The sequence below is a fragment of the Lipotes vexillifer genome, unplaced genomic scaffold (assembly GCF_000442215.2).
Source record: "Lipotes vexillifer unplaced genomic scaffold, Lipotes_vexillifer_v1.1 scaffold274, whole genome shotgun sequence".
Classification (NCBI taxonomy): domain Eukaryota; kingdom Metazoa; phylum Chordata; class Mammalia; order Artiodactyla; family Lipotidae; genus Lipotes; species Lipotes vexillifer.
Genome location: NW_006777033.1, coordinates 312,245 through 322,177, shown reverse-complemented (window position 1 = coordinate 322,177; position 9,933 = coordinate 312,245). Strand labels below are relative to the sequence as shown.

The window sequence follows — 9,933 nt, the reverse complement described above, 5'->3', positions numbered from 1 at the left end:
TGTGGCATATATATATATATATATATATATATATATATATATACATACACACACACACACACATACACACACAATGGAATACTACTCAGCCATAATAAAGAACAAAATTTTGCCATTTGCAGCAACATGGATGGGCTTGGAGGGCATTATGCTAAGTGAAGTAAGTCAGACAGAGAAAGACAAATACTGTATAATATCACGTATATGTGGAATCTAAAAATTACAACAAACTAGTGAATATAACAAAAAGTAGCAGACTCACAGGTATAGAGAACAAACTAGTGGTTACCAGTGGGGCAGGGGGGCAATATAGGGGTGGGGGAGTCAGAGGTACAAACCACTGGGTGTAAGATAGGCTCAAGGATGTATTGCACAACACAGGGAATATAGCCAATATTTTGTAATAACTGTAAATGGAAAGTAAACTTTAAAAATTGTATTAATTAATTAATTAACTAAATGAGTTTTAGCAAGTTGCAGGACTCAAGGTCAATATATAAAAAACAATTGTATTTCTATACACTAGCAATTAACAATTAGAAATTGAATTAAAATTTACATTTAAAATAGCATAAAAATATGAAATACTTAGGGATAAATCTGACCAAAAATATGCAAGCTATGTACAATGAAAACTATAAAACAGGGCTTCCCTGGTGGCACAGTGGTTGAGAGTCCGCCTGCCGATGCAGGCGACACGGGTTCGTGCCCCGGTCCAGGAAGATCCCACATGCCGCGGAGCGGCTGGGCCCATGAGCCATGGCCGCTGAGCCTGCGCGTCCGGAGCCTGTGCTCCGCAACGGGAGAGGCCACAACAGTGAGAAGCCACATACCGCAAAAAAACCCAAAAAACAAACCAAAAAAACCCTATAAAACATTGCTGAGAAAAATTAAGGAAGACTTTAATAAATGGAAGAGGTTCGGTGTTCATGGAAAACTCAGTATTGTTAAGATGTCAATTCTCCTCAAACTGATCTATAGTTTCAACACCATCCCAATCAAAACCCAGCAAGCTTTTCTGTAGAAACAGACAAGCTGATAATGCAAAGGATCTTGAATAGCCAGTGTCTTTGAAAAAGGAAAACAAAATTGGAGGACTAATGCTACCTCATTTCAAGACATCATAAAGCTACAGTAATCGAGATAGTGTGGCATCAAGAAAGACAAACAGATCAGTAAAATAGACTGAGTCCACAAAGAGACCTACACATATATGAATAACTGCTTTTTACAAAGATACAAAAGCAATGCAGTGAAGGAAAGATAGCCTTTTCAACAAATGATGCTGGAGCTACTGGATATTCCTATACGCAAAAATGAATTCTGATCCACATCTTGTATCATTTAAAAGATTAACTCAAAATGGATCATAGTACCAATTGTAACCTAAAACTATAAAATGTGTCTTAAAACACGTCTATCAGAAGTTCCACAGTTCACAAGGCCAGAGGGTCCTGTGGATCTGTCTCTTGCTTCAGTAGCGTTTGGACAGAACAGACCCAAGGACGCCCTTTCCTCCAGCCTCGTGGCACCCTCCAACCTTTTCTCCAGTCGCAACCGTCAGAATCAACCCCTTAGCTACCCTCCGCCTCTAGGACCAGCCAACACCACGAGCTCCCAGATTCGTCAGAATTATTCTACCCAGGTGGAGACCACCGTCTACCCCCTGGTCAACATGCATCTGCGGGCACTTAGCTCTCTTTGGGCTTCTATTTCCACCGGGAGGATATGGCTCTGGAGGGCACGGACCCCTTCCGCGAACTGACGGAGCAGAAGCGTGAGAGCTCCTAGCGGCTCTTGAAAATGCAAAATGAGCAGAGCAGCCACGCCCTCTTCCGGGACCTGCAGACGCCATCTCAAGATAAGCGGCGTAAACCCCAGGACGTTATGGAAGCCGCCGTTCTCAGGTAGATGAACTTGAACCAGGCCCTTTTGAATCTGCATGCCCCTGCCCCGGCAGACCCCACCTCTGTGACTTCCTGGAGAGCCACGTCCTAGAAGAGCAGGTGAAACTCATCAAGAAGATGGGCGACCACCTGACTAACCTCACAGGCAGGCCTGGCACCCGGTTGGGCTGGGCGAGTTTCTTTTCAAGGCTCACCCTCAAGCACGACTCAGAGCCTATGGAGCCCAGCGGCCTTTGAGGAGCCCCTCTGTTGTCAGGGCTTCTGCCTGAAGCCTTTCTCTGCAGCCACTAGGCATCATTTTAACCACCCTGGGGCCTTAGTGGGAACAATAAAGCTTTCTGCAGGGAAAAAATAAAAGACAAAACCAGGAGAAGTTCCCAAGTCATTGTGATCTCAAGTTAGGCAAAAATTTCTTAGATCTAAAGACAACAATTATAAACTGGACCAAATCAAAACTTAAAACTTCTCTTTGAAATACATTAAGAAAATAAAAAGGCACAGACTAGGAAAAAATGTTTGTGAATCATATTTCTTATAAAGGTCTTGTATTCATAATATATAAAGAATTCTCAGAACTCAGTAATTAAAAGCAGGGACTGAAAAAGATATTTCTACATTTGTGTTCATATAGCCCGTTATTCACAGTAAGCCAAAAAGTGAAAGCAGGGACTTCCCTGGTGGCGCAGTGGTTAAGAATCTGCCTGCCAGTGCAGGGCACACGGGTTCGAACCCTGGTTGGGGAAGATCCCACATGCCGCGGAACAACTAAGCCCGTGCGTGCCACAACTACTGAAGCCCGCACGCCTAGAGCCTGTTCTCCGAAACAGAGAAGCCACCACGATGAGAAGCCCACGCATCGCAACAGAAGAATAGCCCCCGCTCGCAGCAACTAGAAAAAGCCTGGGAGCAGCAACAAAGACCCAACGCAGCCAAAAATTAATTAATTAATTTTTAAAAAGTGAAAGCAACTCAAGTGTCCATCAACAAAGGAATGGAAAAATGTGGTATATACATACAATGAAATATTACTCAGCCTTAAAAAGAAATGAAATCCTGACACATGCTACAATGTAGATGAATCTTGAAGGAATTATGCTAAGTGAAAGAAGCCAGTCACAAAAAGACAAACACCATATGATTCCACTCATATGAGATACTGAAGAGTAGTCAGACTTGTAGAGATAGGAAGAAAAATGGTGGTTTCCAGAGCTGGGGTTGGGGAGAACTGGGCAGTTATTATTTAATAGGTAGAGTTACAGTTTTTCAAGATGAAAGTTCTGGAGATGGATGATGGTGATAGTAGCACAACGATGTGAAAGTACTTAATGCCATTGATCTGTACATGTAAAAATGGTTACGATGGTAAATTTTACGTTACGTGTATTTTACTGCAATTTACAGAAAACTCAGTAAATAGAAAACAACTCAATTTTTTAAATTGGGCAAAGTATTTGAACAGACATTCCCCAAAGAAGATAAACAGATGGAAAATAAGCACATGAAAAGATGCTCAACATTGTCAGTCATTGGGAAAATACAAATTAAAGGATCGTTACATACCTATTAGAATGGCAAAAATTAAAACTACTGACCATACTAAGTTTTGGCAAGGATATGGAAGAACTGGAATTTTCATGTAGTGTGGATAGAAATGTAAAATGGTATAGCCACTTTGGAAAATAGTTGGGTGGTTTCTAAAAAGTGAAACATACATTTTCCATATGTGATCCAGCCTTTCAACTCCTAAGTGTTTATCCAAGAGAAATCAAAACATATGTCCATACAAAGACTTTTTAAAAAAATATTTATAGCAGTCATATATAATGGCTAAAAACCTGGAAACAACCCAAATGTCCATCAACAGGAGAATGGATAAACAAATTGTGGTATAGCCATATAATAGACTACTACCTGGCTCCTTTTTTTTTTTCTCCTGTTTATTAACAAAAGGAATATGGATGGATCTCAAAATAATTATGTTGAGTGAAAGGAGTCAGACAAAAGAACAGTACATACTGATGATTCCATTTACATAACATTCTAGAAAATATGCACTAGTCTCTAATGAAGGACAGCAGATCAGTTGCCTGGGTATATGGGGAGGAAGCAGGAGGATGAGATTACAAGGGGCACGAGCAAACCTTTGTGGGTGTTGGATATGTTCATTACCTTGATGGTGGTGATGGTTTCATGGCTGTATGCGCATGTCAAAACTTATCAAATTGTATTCTTTAAATATGTACAGCTTATTGTACGTCAATTTTACTTCAATAAAGCTGTTAACAAAATAAACAAAGGAGCTTTGCGAGCTCAGACTTGATCTGCCTCAGTAAATTCCATCTGTTGGTGGAAACAGAGATTGAGAATAATAACAATTTGGAATTTTCACTTTGGGAAATAACCAAAGAAGACAACCTGGGATGAGAAAAAAAAACTGCTGAGCCACATGGAGAGTTTTAAAGAGGTCGAAAACTTCATTTTCTCTGCATTTAATCAACATAGAAAGCCTCAGAGTTACATGATATTGGAGCCAGGAGGAATCTTTGAGAGATGAAATAGTCCAACTTCTTTATTTTACAGATGAGGAAATGAATCCAAGCGAAAAGGGACTTGCCTTAGGTCACACAGCTTGCAGAGCTAAGAATAAAATGTGAGTCCTCTGAAGCTTACTCTAATGCTATTTATTTTTCTTCATCTAGCTAACCTAAACCCTTGGGTAATTGTTAATCTAGGCTAGTCTATGAAAATATGGAATAACACAATACCTATGAGATGCTGAGTTCCTTCATGGCCATGTGGATGGCCATGAAGATAGAAGGGAACACCACTACCTTTACCTTCATATTTTCCAGTCCCCAAACCCTCTTAGACAATACTCCTTGTAAGGCAGTAATGCTCTCCTGGCTACCCTCAGAATCTAGGCAACTTAAAACCATTACTTCTGATGTGAACTCCTCACAGGTACAGTCAGTTCTGCTATAATGTGTGTCTTGAAAACACAGATTTGTTCCAATGTGATTGATGTATTAGGAAACAACATATGAGTATAATGGAAATTTGCCTTGGCCTATGTGAGATCTTATGAGCAAGAAACATGAGGTGAAAGCAGAAAATCATCCAGCCAGCTGAACTGAGGTGCCTGGGAATACACAAAATGCACACACACACTCTCCTCAGATATCTACCAGCTACCTCAGTTTACTGTGTATGTTGAGTTGTGCCCATCCACATCTGGTGTTAAAATTTTTCCTCTGATTTTAGATAACTTACCTTCCTACCACTGTACAATGAATTACAAGCTGCAACCCTTCCAATGCCTACTCCCTCAAACAAATTTCAAATCTTTTTTTAAGGTAAAGTGACATATTTATTGTATTATTTATGAATGTCCCTTTCTTTTTCAACTTGAAAGCAGTCATTGTTTATTAACTGACCAGATTATAAAAATAATCATGGGAGACACCATAGTTCATCCTTCTAAGAAGCCTGTTGATCAGGTCTCCCCTGTTGCCAGCAGCTCTGCCTTCTACACAATGCAATGCCTTTCTCTCCATTCCACCTTATGAAGAAGATAATTTGAAAGACCACAGGAAGACGTTTGCATTTCCCAACAGTATGGGTCTCATGAATCGGATCCTCCATGCAGATGATTTCCTATTTACCAAGAGATCCAGCAGTCGAAGTGTTATCTGTTGGGACAATCACCTTCTTGTTGATCTTGCTATAACCGCGCTTGTAGATCAATTCTTTTACTGATTTGTTTCAGGTATCCCATACAGTATATGGCTCCACAGCCCTCAGCATGTTAACTGAGCCTTACTGAGCTTAACAAAGGTGCCACTGAGGAGCTGAAAAAGGTAAAGAAGATGGAACACCTTTCAGATCTTTGGGCTTACACCGCTGATACCCTGATCCTGAAGACAAATGCTCATTTGGGTTCTAGAGTTACACAGAAGTTACCCACTTTTCTTGCCATCTTTGCCAGTCAAATCTCACTTCTGTACATCTGCCTATTTTCCTTATTATGGTGCTTGGCTTTTTCATAGATAAGCTTCCTCCTTGCCTTTTGAAGCATCTTTTGGGCAAACTTCTTTCTCAGGTGCGTGATCTTCAGCTCTGCAAAATTCCTTTGCTTTTTCTTGATGGTATCTGGCATAGCAGAAACCTTTTTTCCCTTCTCTTCTATACCCTCCATGATTCCAGCCAGAAAAGAGGTTACTTATAAATTTCTTAACCATTTAACATGTGTAAAACTGTGCTACCGTTTTGATTACGTTCTTATATCTTTTTTTTTTAATGTGTCACTGGTGAGGTTTTGGAGTGTTGTCTCCCTGAGCGCATCTTTTCCCATAAGCCCTGTGGGTTTTATTGCACTATTATTGTGCATAGCATGGTGATTTTTATGAAGGCATGTGTCATATTATAGCAGAACTGTATTAAGAGTGTGGGATAAACCCTTAAAAGACTAATCTTGGGTCTAACAGCTGTGGGTGCACACACACACACACACACACACACACACACACACACAGACACACACAGCCTTGTTTAAATACAGTTGACCCTTGAACAGTGTAGGGGTTAGGGGCGCTGACCTTCTGCACAGTAAAAAAAACCTGAGTAGGGAGGGTGGGAGGGGGGGAGACGCAAGAGGGAAGAGATATGGGAACATATGTATATATATAAGTGATTCATTTTGTTGTAAAGCAGAAACTAACACACCATTGTAAAGCAATTATACTCCAATAAAGATGTTAAAAAAAAAACCTGAGTATAATTTATAGTTGGCCCTCCTTATTGGCAGTTCCTCTATATCCACTGTTCCATATCTGTGGATTCAACCAATCAATATTAGTACTGTAGTCTTTACTACTGAAAAAAAATCTGTGTATAAGTGGACCCGTGCAGTTCAAATCTGTGTTGTTCAAGGGTCAACTGTTGTACTAGGCAGGTATCCTGTCATATGAGTTTGTTTCTGGGCTGACAGGAGAATAAAGTATCCATTTCAGAGTCAGCCCACACAGTGGTTCTTAGTTGCAAGATATGGATCCCTTGTTCCTCTGACAAACGTTGGATGGGATGGAGACCATTATCACTGGCCACCAGCAAAGACAAGCATTAAATCAGTTCACACATAAATGGATCAGGCTTACCAATGACCCACCCTCTTGGCATCTTAAGTGCTAGAAACAGTATAGGTCAAAGCATGTTCCATCGTGGCCTGCATCAGAATCACCCAGAAGACTGAACAGAAAGAAGATTCCTCGACCTCACTCCAGATCTGCCAAATCAGAACCTCTAGGACTTAAGGACTAAGGAATCAGGAATCAGCATTCTGACACTCAGTGATCCTCATACACCCTGAGCTTTGGGAACTACTGGACTAGGATGTCTGGCTAAACAAGGCATACAAATGTAGAGCCAGGTTCCCAGGCGCTTGATATACAGCCAAACTACTTTTTACCTAAAACAGCTGGCTTTTACTCTATTTTATATCATTATTGTCCAACTACAATGGCTTTTGTCCAGTTTTAGACCATTATTGTTGAGGATTTGTCATGGGTGCCACCTGTTAACCTGTTATGAGGGATTGGGTGTTGATAGAAAGAAAGGAAAGTGCCAGAGAGGGGTTTGACATATTAGAGAGTGTTGTTCTATAGCTTGTTCATTAAGTTCATATCCCATCTGCCTATCAAAAATTTTTTTAGAACTTTGAATTAAATTTCTCTGGTGTGTTCTGAAGCAAAGACAGGACATCTGTAGCTTCCTAATGAATCATTTCTCTCTTCTATAATCTAGCCACTGATAAACTGGCACTAAGTTCTGTATTTGTGTACAAGATGGGTTGGGAACAAAACAGCAGTTAAAAATTGCAGAGCTATTATGAGTGCATTAAAGGAATATAATTATTTTTCTGGAGTACACAGCCATTATTATAATGTTCCATACAGTAATGCCTTGTAATCTTCCTCAAGTGTTAATGTGATGTTTAACATGTTTTACCTTGGAAAGTATTTTATTATGATTCAAGTCACAGGTAAAATAATGAAAGATCTTAACTCTCTCCTTAACAGCCCCAAATAAATATTGTAAAATAACTCTAGTACTTAGTATGCTGAGAGGAAAAAAGCAAGTTCTATCTTCTAGTGTGTGCAAGAGGACACTGTAATAAAGAGGTGTTTCTGAAGAAATGATGCAAATGGACATGAAAGTACAGAACTAAAATGGATTTGCTTTGTCTCTTTTGAAATTGTTGAAACAAGAACGACCAAGATGAAATTTATTATGCATGCTTTGTAAAATGGCACCAGGTATCACAGAATTAGCATGAGAATTATCTAAGTGCTAGAAACCTCCATTCCCAGAAGTTATGTTGATGATTCATCTTGCCCACCCTTTTCTAAATAAGACTTGACTTGTTCAAGAATTGTCACTTTCTCATGGCATGACAAGTGTCAAGCTTGTATTTAAGAGTAAAATGCCATGATATCTACACTTACTTTCAATTAATGTCCAGAGAAAGAAAAAGAAAATATGGTAAAATATTAACCATTGTTAAATCTAAGAGGGTGGTATATGGTTGTTCACTAAACTATTTCAACAACTTTTCTGAATGGGGGAAATTTCTCAGAGTATAAATTTGGAGGGAAAAAAAAAGGAATGCACAATTTAGCCACTTAAGGTCAATGAAAATATTTATAGTCACTCCAGAAACCCTTGAAATCATACCCAAGCCTGTGAGTACGATACAGTGTGTAATTCTGGTTTGATGACTTGGCATATGGCACTCCTGTAAAATTATGACTGAGGAAGGAAGTGAAACTTGATAACTGCCCTACCCACTGTAATTCTTTTGATACTGAGTATATTCCCCTCCAGACCATGACTTGTATAGTAAATGTTACAGTGGTTTTCTGCCTCCAGGCCCATGCTTATAAGATTATTTCTCTTTCTGTGGTTGACAAAAAACTGAGTTGTCATAGTGTGGAGATCAAAATTAGTTTCTGTAAAGAACAGGTTTCACGTAAGTCTTCAAACCAGTTAGATTCTAAACTAGGCAATGTTTATAAATAGATGGATCCATGAGTAAAAGTTCATTTATCAAAATAAATGACAAGGTGGGTTTATTTACGGAGTAAAAGCATGGAATCAAGATTTTCTCCTAGAAGAGTCATAGATGTTTTTAGGTTGTGTGTGTTTATATTTGTTTCTATATGTTATGTATGTTTCCATTTCAGGAACTTGAAGCAACTAGTTAATCTCAAATTCTCTTTTCCTCTCTCACTGTCATCATCTGTCTTCTCCAGGCCCTATTACTTCTATCTCAGACTCTCATACTTGAAATGTGGCTCTGCGCAAAAGACCATATCTCATCTGCAGAGCGAGGAGGAGGGCTAATGTACCTCACAATCCTCCTGGATCCCATATCAGTTCAGGCTCATTTTCATTTGCCAATTAATTGTGTTGTTTACTCTCCTTACTCCCTGGGAACCCACCAGGCTCATGATCTCTCCAATCAGTAATTTAAATCCCCGCTTCTCTGAAACAGGAACAAGGAGATACTCCCTTTCTCTCTCTCTCTCTCTCTCTCTCTCTCTCTCTCTCTCTCTCCCCTCTCTTCTCCTCTCTCCCCTACCAGTTTCCATTTCCATAGGGTCCAACAAATGACCACTTCCTGAGTTTCTAGACTTAGCTCTTAGGCTACCTGACCTATTAACCCTTTCACAGCTGGCTCCCCTCTGCACCTGCTGGACCCATTATAGTTCTGCATTCTATGTAAACCAAAAGATTCTTAAAACATGCTTGGTAAATGCTGCTTTCCCGTCTCCTAGGAATGCAAGTTCACGACAGGTGATGTGCCTAATGGGGTCAGCTGGACCTAGTTATATTCTCTACTGAATTCCTAAGGTATAGCCCCGAGACTTCCCGGTTACCAAATGTTTCCATCTACCTCACCATGAGCAGCTGGTTCCAGATGCACGGTTAAAGTTATGACCAGACGTAGAAACACCTGTGCATAGTTTCC

The 9,933-nt window shown here is 39.9% G+C and overlaps 2 pseudogenes; one reads left to right on the top strand and one right to left on the bottom strand.

The window, feature by feature from the left end:
- Nucleotides 1-1,399: 1,399 nt before the first annotated feature.
- Nucleotides 1,400-2,144, top strand: LOC103083105 (ferritin light chain pseudogene; annotated as a pseudogene).
- A 3,188-nt stretch (nucleotides 2,145-5,332) lies between these two features.
- Nucleotides 5,333-6,105, bottom strand: LOC103082821 (60S ribosomal protein L7 pseudogene; annotated as a pseudogene).
- Between the last annotated feature and the right edge of the window lie 3,828 nt (nucleotides 6,106-9,933).